General features: G+C 40.9%; 1 long non-coding RNA gene across 2 annotated transcripts; it reads left to right on the forward strand.

Annotated features, from left to right (window-relative positions):
- Positions 1–226: 226 nt before the first annotated feature.
- LOC142572563 (uncharacterized) lies at positions 227–10,059 on the forward strand. 2 transcript variants are annotated; one of them, XR_012826100.1, is made up of 4 exons: positions 227–1,099; positions 1,174–1,345; positions 3,427–3,517; positions 8,464–10,059. It is a non-coding gene; the product is annotated as an uncharacterized LOC142572563 (long non-coding RNA). The 2 variants fall into 2 exon arrangements; XR_012826099.1 differs by lacking the exon at positions 3,427–3,517.
- The last annotated feature ends 683 nt before the right edge of the window (positions 10,060–10,742 follow it).

Consider the following 10,742-nt stretch of genomic DNA (forward strand, 5'->3'; position numbering starts at 1 on the left):
GTTCGTAAAATCCTCTGCTGCAGGTCGAGATCGGTGAAAGCATGCAGTGCATGCATGCGTCCGACATTGATCGATCTATCGTTGTCAGCGAGCAATTGATGCCGCTACACCAACTTTACAAGTGCCTAAACGGTTACGACTTCACATATGGAAGAGGGCCGCAGCAGCCAAAATTAGACTTCGCACGCACCGCGTGAATTTTATTGCCCGCTGTGCTCACGTAAGCAGTTTCAAATCGGATATATATCCGCAAGTCCTGCGGACCGCAGCGCCGCGCGCGCACTTCGCTCCCTGAACAACGCCCACTGCTATATCGTGGCGTACGTTCAATGCGCTGTCGCACCATGGATCGAATATCAAATAATTAGCTCCACTTCATTCCTTTTAAGCGCACCATGAATCGGCACACACTTAAACAGTTATGCGTGTAGTGAGCTTATAAGTTTGGGTCTGCTATAGCGCTTGCTTCGCCGAAGGTTAGCTTCGTGTCGTCTCTTCCTTCGTCCTGTGTGTTCTTTGGAGCAACTTCCCAAAGAATGATTCACCATCTGGCCTGCATCCGCACTCTTCTAAGTTGCTTACACAATCAAAGAAAAGAAGAAAAAAAAAGCGTTAGCACATCGCAACTGGCCCTTCCGTTTTTTTTCGAGGGCGGCCAACCTGATATGGTGCACCTATAGATATACTCAGGTGTGCAACCTGCGCCTAGCCAGGGTCGGGTTATCGGACTTTCAATCTGAGAGACAAACAAATCGTTCAATCACACACCCGTTGAAGCCTGGAAAGACGCACGCTAAACAGTAGCTGCGACTCAAATGAAAAAATAATGGAACACGCACACACATCTCCACACGCGTGTTGCTAACAAGTTTCTTTTGATATTGTCGCAGAAATAACACTGCAACGCTCTGGACTGCGTCAACATTATAAGTTGCACCGCTTTGCTTTTTTTTTTTTTCACACATGACATTTATAGTCGCTTCGACCTTTAGCGATGCAGAAGAAGCAAATCTTAATCAAATCAAAGATTAATCTTGATCGCTTTGCCACTGACGGACCAAATTAGAAAGGGAAGCCAAAAAGTTTTACTGGACTCCATGTAAGTCTCTCAAATCTGTTGTCACAATAATCGATAGAGAGAGATCTCAATGCCTTCTTGCTTAATGTGTGCAGCATGCATTGCAAGTGAGAGAAAGGGTAACAGATGCAAACGAAGGGAATGCCAGCAGCAAAAAAGACAACTGGAGAGATGCCAGAATAGCAAGGAATAAGAACAGCAAAATTTCCTCGATTGCCAAGGTCAACCGGCCTGACCAGCACAAAAAGGCAGCTCGACTTCTCCTGTGTACGTATGTGCTGGTTCACCATCTGCTGCCCGTTTTCTTGGCATTTCTAACAAGTAAACAAGAAGTGAACTTTATGCAATCTATGTTGGTACGGAGCTGCAATATAATGTAATCTTGCTTTGCATAATATGCCGAAGGAAAGAATGCATACAAAGAAAAATGCATGCAGATGCATTTTAAAATAAATGCCTGCCAGAGTTCATACAGCTTTGAAAGAAAAAAAATTCAAGGAATTTTTATGCTCTGCTGAGGTATGTTCAAAGCCATATCCGATGTTACATTTGGAAGTTTTCAACAAAAACAACACTTTGAGAAGACTGCAGATAATTTCTATTGCACAAAGCAATGAGAAAACAATTATTGCAAAAAATTTATTTTGTTGCATTAAATAGGAATAATTCACTGAGCAGCTAGTATTGCAATTAGCCAGAGCAGCAATCCATCTTTGATAAATTGCTTGCGGAAACTTCAGTGGAGTTCTGCAGCTTTTCCTGTACCGACTAGCTGACATTTAGTAGCTCTTGGGTAGCTCTTACTCTTTGCAGTTTTCCTTTGCTATTAAACTTTAAATGCAATTCTTAAGGATAAATAAATGGCACGAAACAGACGCAAACCGAGAAACACATGTGACAGGACGGGTGCCAACTGCTAACTGAAATTTATTAAGAAAAAAAACGGAAATACGTAGAATTTTCACTCACACATACACAAAAAGGAAAGAGTGAGCGTGCATACAATACCACATGTCATTTGAGCTTCTCTAGGAATAATATTCCTTTTTCCATTACGGCAAGCGATGGCTCCCTAACACACACATCACCAGCTTTACTTATTTAAAATTCCTCTGCAATTTCACGTTCCTGCTTAGTTTTTGCCTTTTTTAGAAACTTAGCCTTTCCAACAAAGCTTTATATGCACAATTCTTTGCAGTGAACTGCTAGTGACTGCCATATCCATTTCTTATGTTGTTTTGGTGTTGCCTGGCTCTGTGGTTAAAACATTGTCCTGTCTATATTCTATGTAAACTTTACTATAGCTTGGCGGAATTTCATAGACTATATCCGATGTGCAGTTAGTATGTTTCTACGTGATTAATGGAGCATGCCAGCCAATCCTGTCGTATCGATTTCTCGGTCAGTGTCTGTTTAGCGCTGCTTATTTATCCTAGAGTATGACACCAACTAGCTCAAACCAACATTCTGCTTTAAATGTAACAAGCAAGGTCATTTGCTGCTTTCACTTCTTCACTGTAGGAGTCTAATGAAGGCCATTAAATCAACAATGACTGGTTTAAGGTTTCTCCCTTTTCTTTTATTATAAGTACCATTTTAGCTTCTTAACAGCCATGACAAATTCCAAATAAATTTTTTACAAGTGCAAAAAAAGAAATTGACAAAAGTCACTGTGTGTTATTTTCTTGTCAAGATTGCAAGGAACCGAACACATACACATGTGCGAAAATAGCACAAATTTCGCTACAAGTTAACTCGTCATCGGCACCAGAGGAAACTTGTGATGGCCAGTTATCTCCTCAATAGCAGTTAAAGGGTTAATGGTGTTGAGCTCTTTCTTAATGTGGCACTTCTTCGCCATATTTTAAATCTTCAAATTGCTTCTTTTCTGGTTCTAAGTCCGACTATGCAACATACTGCTTCCTCACTGCCTGATATGGCAATCTCAAGCTCTTTTCTGACTGTAATGTCAACAAAGCCACTCGAATTGATGTGGGTACAGCTATTTCTAGAAACACCACCACTAATTGGGCAACCATGTAACTACTGTCTTTCTTCCCCTCACATGCAGAAAATGAGACATACGTAACCAATGGTAAAAATATAATAATTCTTGCTATTATAGGCCAAATTGTGGAGGTTTAAGGTTCTGAAGCAATGCACAGGTTATGACGGACATCGAAGAGGCAGCTCCGGATTCATTTCTACCATCCAGGTTTCTTTAGGGATCGACCACCTAGAGTTCTTTAACGGGCAGCTAAAAATAAGTACACAAGTGTTTTTGCATTGCACCCCCATCAAAATTAAGCCACTACATCCGGGAACTGAGCCCGTGATCCTTTCCTTAGCAGCAGCAAGTTGGAATTGGTTGGCACAGGGAGAGGCCTTCGTCCTCCAGTGGACATAAGATAGGCTAATGATGATGAACAGAGAGTGAAGGTGAGAACATGTTGTGGCAGCTTTTCTTTTCTTTTACAGGAAATGTGGCATTTGGCAACCCTTAACCTAGAGCTGACAGCTATAATGCAATTTCATTTTTGGGGAAAAACACAAATCAAATATAGACAAAGTAAAACATAGAACAAGCTACAGCTTGGCACATGTCACCACACTGACACTACACTCTGCTCATATCATATCACCCAATATAGCAGTCGAAGGTTAGATGAACCTTAGACTATTACTCTGATTGGGAATATGGGTCTAAACAAATTCTGTGTGTCTTTCTGTTTTAAGAGCAATAAAATTAAATTGATCCTTTGGCATGGAGCTCTTACTGTTAAAAAAAGATTGAATTATGGGGTTTTACATGCCAAAACCACTTTTTGATTATGAAGCACGCCCTAGTGGAGGACTCCGGAAATTTCGACCAGTTGTCGTTCTTCAACGTGCACCTAAATCGAAGTACACGGGTGTTTTCGCATTTCGCCCCCATTGAAATGCGGCCGCCGAGGTGAGGATTTGACCCCGCGACCTCATGCCCAGCAGCCTAACACCATAGCTACTGAGCAACCATGGTGGGTGTTGCTACCGTCAGTAACTAATGAGATCTCACCAAACAAGAAAATCAATCATTCAGTTGTACTGCATAAACCAATGTGACTAAGCATGCATAGTGGCTATTTAATTATTTCAATACCTACAGCACCCTGGGGACACTTCTGCAGGCACTGTAAATTCCTTTTTATGTTCCTTTCTGCCATAGCCTTTAGGGCTACTTATCTTAGCTATGCTAATGAAGAAATGCTGCATTTTCCAATGGTGAGATATAAAGCTTCTCTTGTGATCGACATTGGCTGGTCAGCGTTGTCTCGTCTATTTCTAGGCACGGACCTTGTGCTCCAAAGCCACCATTCACATGTCAAGATGGGCGTATCAATGATTCATGTCTTACTCTGACAGCGCAGGAACAAATATTGTTGAGATAGACATGAACACGAGCAATCATGGCAAGTTTCAGAACTTCAAAGACAGACTTGGAGTTCTTCTCATAGAGTTTCCACTCCAAATAGCGAAAAACTGTTCCAATGGCAGATAGAGTACATGTTCCAATAGTAGACTAAAAGCAGTTGTTGAGATGAGATGATTCTGAAGAGTAGATAAGACTAATGAGTCTTATCCACATTATTATGAGCTTAGATAAGACTAATGAGTCTTTAGCAAAATTGTAGAAGTAGTTCGGAACCCCAACAAGCTGTGCAATTCTGAAGCCGGCTTAAGACATGCAATTTGTTGCCTCACTGCCTGAAGAGTGGGGCTTATAGTGCTGCAATCTCGAATTTCAAGATGTCAAAAAGAGGTGCTTTCTCACAGTGTCGGTTGTCCGCTCTACAATATTGTGTGCCGTGAAGGCATGATAATTAAAATTCAACATCATGCACAGACAATGTATTTCCTGGCATTGTCTAAAAGAAGCAAAGCACATGTCTTGTCCCTCCAGCACCAAGGTAATACCTAAGTCAATTACAAGACACCAGTATTTAAACATTAGCTCATTATACTGCAAAAGAGACCTTGCTTCTTGGCATACGGTGTGCAGTATCATAACAGGTGCAAGCATGTTGCTGTTTTAACCAATATCACTTCTTATAACTGCCTTCATTCTTGGTCAAAGAATTCCATACTGTCTGTTCAAAGAAGGGAGCCTTTCATTCATTTGTTACACTGGAGGGCTCACTGTCTCCTTGTGTTCTATTGTGTTGACAATATTGTGAGACCTTGCTATTAAAATCATTTTGTTTATTTATAAATAGATTTGAATAGAATTGCCACTGCTGAAGTATCCTGGAGTGCTGTATTTTTATGCATATTTCACACAAAACATACCTCTCATCTTTCTTCTCATGATCCTGATCGTGGTCGCTTGTCAGTTTTTGAGGGTTCTATTATTGACACAGCCAAACCTCTTTATAATAAAGTCGCATCCAACACGAAAATAGCTTCACTGTATACAGCCAAGTCTCTATATAACGAAGCCGGTAAAATCAGCAATTTGCTTCGTTGTATAGAAGTTTCGTTACATTGAAATGTGACCTATTATGTAAATAAAGTACAGTCGGCGATGTATTTTTCTTACACCGAGGGGCCGCAAAATTTGCTTAATTATGGGGCAATTGGAAAAAGTAAATCTGAATGAGAAAAAAAAAATCATTTTGTTAGGTTTGAGAGCTGGTGACGAAAGATACGGTTTCACGCCTTGTTGCATCAGAGGTACGAAGCGAAGTCAGCTACCCTTTTGCGTCCACTCATGCCCCGCGGCTCATAGTTGCCTGCAGTGGCATGACGCTATCATGAAAAATGCCGGTGAATGCTTCATATGCCTCTAGCTCCAGCACATCTCCTAAACTCGAGATTACGCATCTGCCAACACTAAACACTCTGGAAGACAGTGAACTGTGCCATGCCATCTCAGCACGTCCACTTTCGGCACATGCGGCAGATTACCTCTAAAACAGGGCACCAGTTCTCCAGTTTTTCCAGTTCTAAAAAACTTAACCAAGGGGTACGACAAGGCTCAATACTGGGGCCTTTGCTTTTTTCTCTTTACATTAATGGTATGCCAGACGTCACTGACTTAAGTCATTACGTTCTATATGCTGACGATACAACTATATCTATAGCTGATAAGTGTATCTCTTCTCTAGTAATCAAACTAAATAAAACTCTTGACACCAAATGAATTGGTGTAATGACAACGATCTAGTCATTAATCCATCTAAAACGAAATTTTTAGTATTCCATTCGCACCAAAAATCACTAATTATTGCTCCTTCGTTAACCTTAGGCAATCATTCTATTCCCATTAGCAACTCCGTTTCATTTCTAGGGGTTATCCTAGACAGCCATCTGAAGTTTCACCTGCACATCAATCACGTCAAGCTGAAGTGCGCTTTTGGTATCCGTGCACTTATCAAGGCACGACACTATTTTACTCCTTCTGCTTTGCTTTCACTCTACTTTGCATTCATTCATTCATACATTAACTACGGATTAATCGTTTGGGGTAATACATATCTATGTCATTTGTCTTCAGTTCAGCATATACAAAATTGAGCAATCCGTATCATCACCCACAGTTCACCGCGCTCTAATGCTATCGGCCTGCTTGAGCAGTACAAAATTCCATGTATAAAAAGATTATTCAACTACAGTTTAGCAACAATGTTTTATAAATTGCTTGATTCCCAGCTGACCTTTCAATATATTCAAAGCAGCTCCCTTAGAAATACAAACCCTACTAGGTTCGCTTCTAATTATAATTTTCTGCTACCATCAGTTCGTACTAACTATGGTAAAAAAACATCTACATTCGCTACCATTACATTTTGGAATCGTTTGCCTGCTGCGCTTAAAATACTACCTACATTTCAGCGTTTCAAAGCTTCGCTAAAAGATTTTTTGCTAACCTCTGATAATTTTTCCTAATAAATATTTGTATTTTCATAGTCACCTAACTAATAAGTATCACCCATTCTTTTTTTTTTTTTGCAGTGTTCACATTGCGCCACATTTTTTTATCCCTCTTTGTTCGTTTTTTTTTTGCTTTTTGCCTTTAACAATTGTATAAGTTTTGTCACTCCCGTTGTTATACCTGCTACACTATATCGATTAGAGCATAGTTTGTTTGGTTTTTCTTTTTTTTATTTTCGTTATCATTTGCTTTTCTTGCAACTACTATATTATTATGCTATCCACTGTTACGCTGCCAACTATGTTACAATTCTGTTGTAGTTACTAACCGAGGGTCCCGTTTTCAGTATCATTACTTTGGGACCCTCGTCTGTATATTAAATTTACGTACCTAAGTTTTTTCACATGAATAAACTTCAACTCAACTTCAACGTGGGCCGCATGTGCGCTCAGCCACGCTAAGCCACAGACGCACTACAAAAAGAGAGACTAGCCAATCTGCCCCCGCCCCTCACACGCTCTTGATGGTGTTACATGGAGTTACTGCGCGCTCGCCACCCCCCCCCCCCCCCCTTATTTCCTTGCTCGCGTGGATAGATGGCACTCATCAAGCCACTATCCACATCAAACGGCTCACCCTTGCATGCCTTCACCTCCGTGGCCTTCACTCACAAATACAGCGGGCGAGGAGGCGCAGTAAGAACTTATCGCACTTGACCCTTTGTACGGAACATGATGCTTCGCTCCACTTCGGCGGTCATTCTTGGTTGCTCAGTGTTAATTATTCCCAAGCAGCCACGTGTGATTCAGCTATTTGACCATCTACTGGCTGTGGAAGTTTCCATTTGTCCCACTATTTCTTCGTGGTGGCGGCAGTGAAATTTCGTTGAAGTCGTGTATAAACGCACTTTGTTATATTGAGGTTCTAAATGCATGTTTTATGGACAAAAATTATTAAAAAAATACTTCATTATATCGATGTTTAATGGTACTTATTTAAGCATATATTCGTTGCATGTTGATATCAGCAAGAAATTTTTTTATTTAATTATACCTACTATCATTATATCAAAGTTCAAGTACCATTGTTCTTTCTTTTTTTGTTTGAAGGAAAAACTGTCGGTCCAGGCAATAAGTGGACCCATTCCACGGCACAAGAAAGGCTGTCAGCACACTACACTACCAAGTGGTCTCTTCTGATGACTGATGGAGAGCCCAATACTGCTTAGCTTTGGTGATCTCATGATAACTGGTGTAATCAACATGTAACAAATGACTAAACACTCATAATACCTGTCTACAAGCATAAGTAACATGAGCTCTACCTTTAGCTGTACCTTCTACCAAAGGCACAGCTGCATGCGACTTGCCAAAGCTAGAGCACTAGATGCATGCGTGTGATGAAACAACCCCACATCTTGGCACTTCGATTTTTTTCTTTTCGTTTTTTTAACACCGGAAAACCATCTTTGCAGAATGCCTCAAGCAGTGCAGTCACCAGGCCCAGTTGCAGTTCACTCTGCAGTCATCCTCAACAATGCAAGCCACCCCATCTGACTGAGTAGTGCTTCGCAGGTTGTTGCAGTGCTGTCGCCAGCCACCGAGATAGCTGTCTGTGGCTGCCACATGTTGCATGGTAGTTGTCAGAGGCTGTCGAGTTTCGAGTTTTGTACGATACAACACACTAGACAATCGGTGGAGCAGGGTAAATAGACAGCTTAATGATTTTAATTTGGCAGTAGCCACCTGTTTTGACAAGTGCGCACACATATGTTGATGTAGGTTTAATGAGATGGCGTGTTGCTCATGTGTTGCTTAATGATGACACCTTAGACCAGAGACTTGGCTTGTGTGCTGCTGTGACTTTCCATGAAAGTAAATACAGAAATGAACTAGAATATAGTCATTTTGAATAAATCAGTGTTGGCTATTGTGGAATGGAGAACAGGCACAGAAGGTGCACTGTCGCACTGTAGTCATTCGTGTATGAATAAAGTTATATTTCTCATAAAGGATCTCCAGACTGCACTACATAGTGGGCAAGAAAATCTCCGCAAACTTCTGCCATTGCAACCCATAGAGCTTGTATGTATAATTAAATTTAACCTTAATGCCAACATAGATGGAAACAGCTGGATAGTTTGTCTCTTCCTTATTTCTTCCTTATAAATCACTCACCAAAAAAGACATATATAAAATTCATTAAGGTGGCAGCCTGGTCCTAGGAGGTTGAAAACCGTGAAAGAAGACAAACATCTTTCAATAATTGACATTTGCAGTATCTATCTCATTGCACTAATCGTTAAGACACCTCGCTTCATGGATCAACATTTTTGTCAATAGCAAAGTTAACTTCATAAACCCATGCTCCCCTTCAGCTGTTTCTTGTGATTTTCTCGCATCTTTTTTTTACTTCTTGCAGCCTACAAGCATTGATATTTCAGGACCTGGGGCAGATAAATCTTTTTTTTTTTTTTTTGCACTAGAAAGCAGCACATATGATAAGAAGTGTAATGCAAGCAGATTTTAAATTTCTAGCTTCAGAAATTTAAATATTTTGCTGTATTTCCTGTCACATTGTGAAACTGAACTTCACTGTAATATAATGGCACTTTTATTTACCACTTTCTAAAAACGCTTGCATTACTGCATTCTTCATGCTTTGGGCTCGTGATCCACACATTAAAATGAAATCTTTATTTAGCCACTTCCTCCAAATAGAGGCCTGAAACGACAGTATGTAAGTTGTAAATCATTTTCATTAACCCATGAAATAATTGACCTGCACAAGAAAAATATATATTTGAAATCAGCATGAAAGAAAGTTGCAGTTTCACTCAAAAGGCGAAGCATCGATTGTGGTAGCAATTTATTAAACAGCTATATGAAGTAAGGACAGTAGTTTTATCGGCCGCATAAACTCGTAAACATTCGCTTACCAACTACATTAAGAAGCGTGGGGTCAAGCTTGCACATGCAAACATCAACACATCTCATTCGATGACCGCAGACACGCGCCGTCAGAACGCTAGAGTGAGGAAGTGCGGCAGCAGCAGTGAGCGAATTGACCTTCATGCTGCCTCTCACTTCCACTTCCAACACAAACTAATTGGCGAGAACACAGTGCTCACGAAGCTATCAGCACTCGGTGCGCTCTGCCCCTATCGTAGATCACTCTGAAGACGGAGCCCACGCATCTGTGCCATATGCAGCCACTGCCAGAGTAGAATGTCTCCCCCCTCCCCCCCCCTTGTGCCTTGTGCGTCATGGAAGACAGTACGCTGCTTCCCTGCTTTCCTCCCTTGCGCACGCAAGAGTGAACCACCAACACTGGCTCACCCTTGCATGCTTTCACTAGCATATGCAGCACACGGTGACATTAGTGCACTTGGGACTTTATACTGAACATCATGGTGAAGGCAACGACGAGAGCGGAAATGTGCCTGGAGTGTCAATATAATTGCTATCACAATAAAACTGAAGTATGCATAATTTCAACAAAAATGATTGAAAAAAAAATCACCTTCAGAACCAGGTTGCCCCCTTAAAGGCAACGAACACCTGTAGGTTTGCACTTGACCACTTTCCTGTGTTTTGTCTTTTGTGAAAAGTGTGGTGTTGCTTGAGCATGATGCAAGAAACACTATTTAGTACCTTGAAAATAATTAATAACGTTTACAGCTGGCCATTTACGGAGGCAGGATAACTTACAGAACAGCATTCAGAAATGACTATCTCAAAGAGAAGGTACAAG

Source organism: Dermacentor variabilis, chromosome 2 (assembly GCF_050947875.1).
Source record: "Dermacentor variabilis isolate Ectoservices chromosome 2, ASM5094787v1, whole genome shotgun sequence".
Lineage (NCBI taxonomy): Eukaryota > Metazoa > Arthropoda > Arachnida > Ixodida > Ixodidae > Dermacentor > Dermacentor variabilis.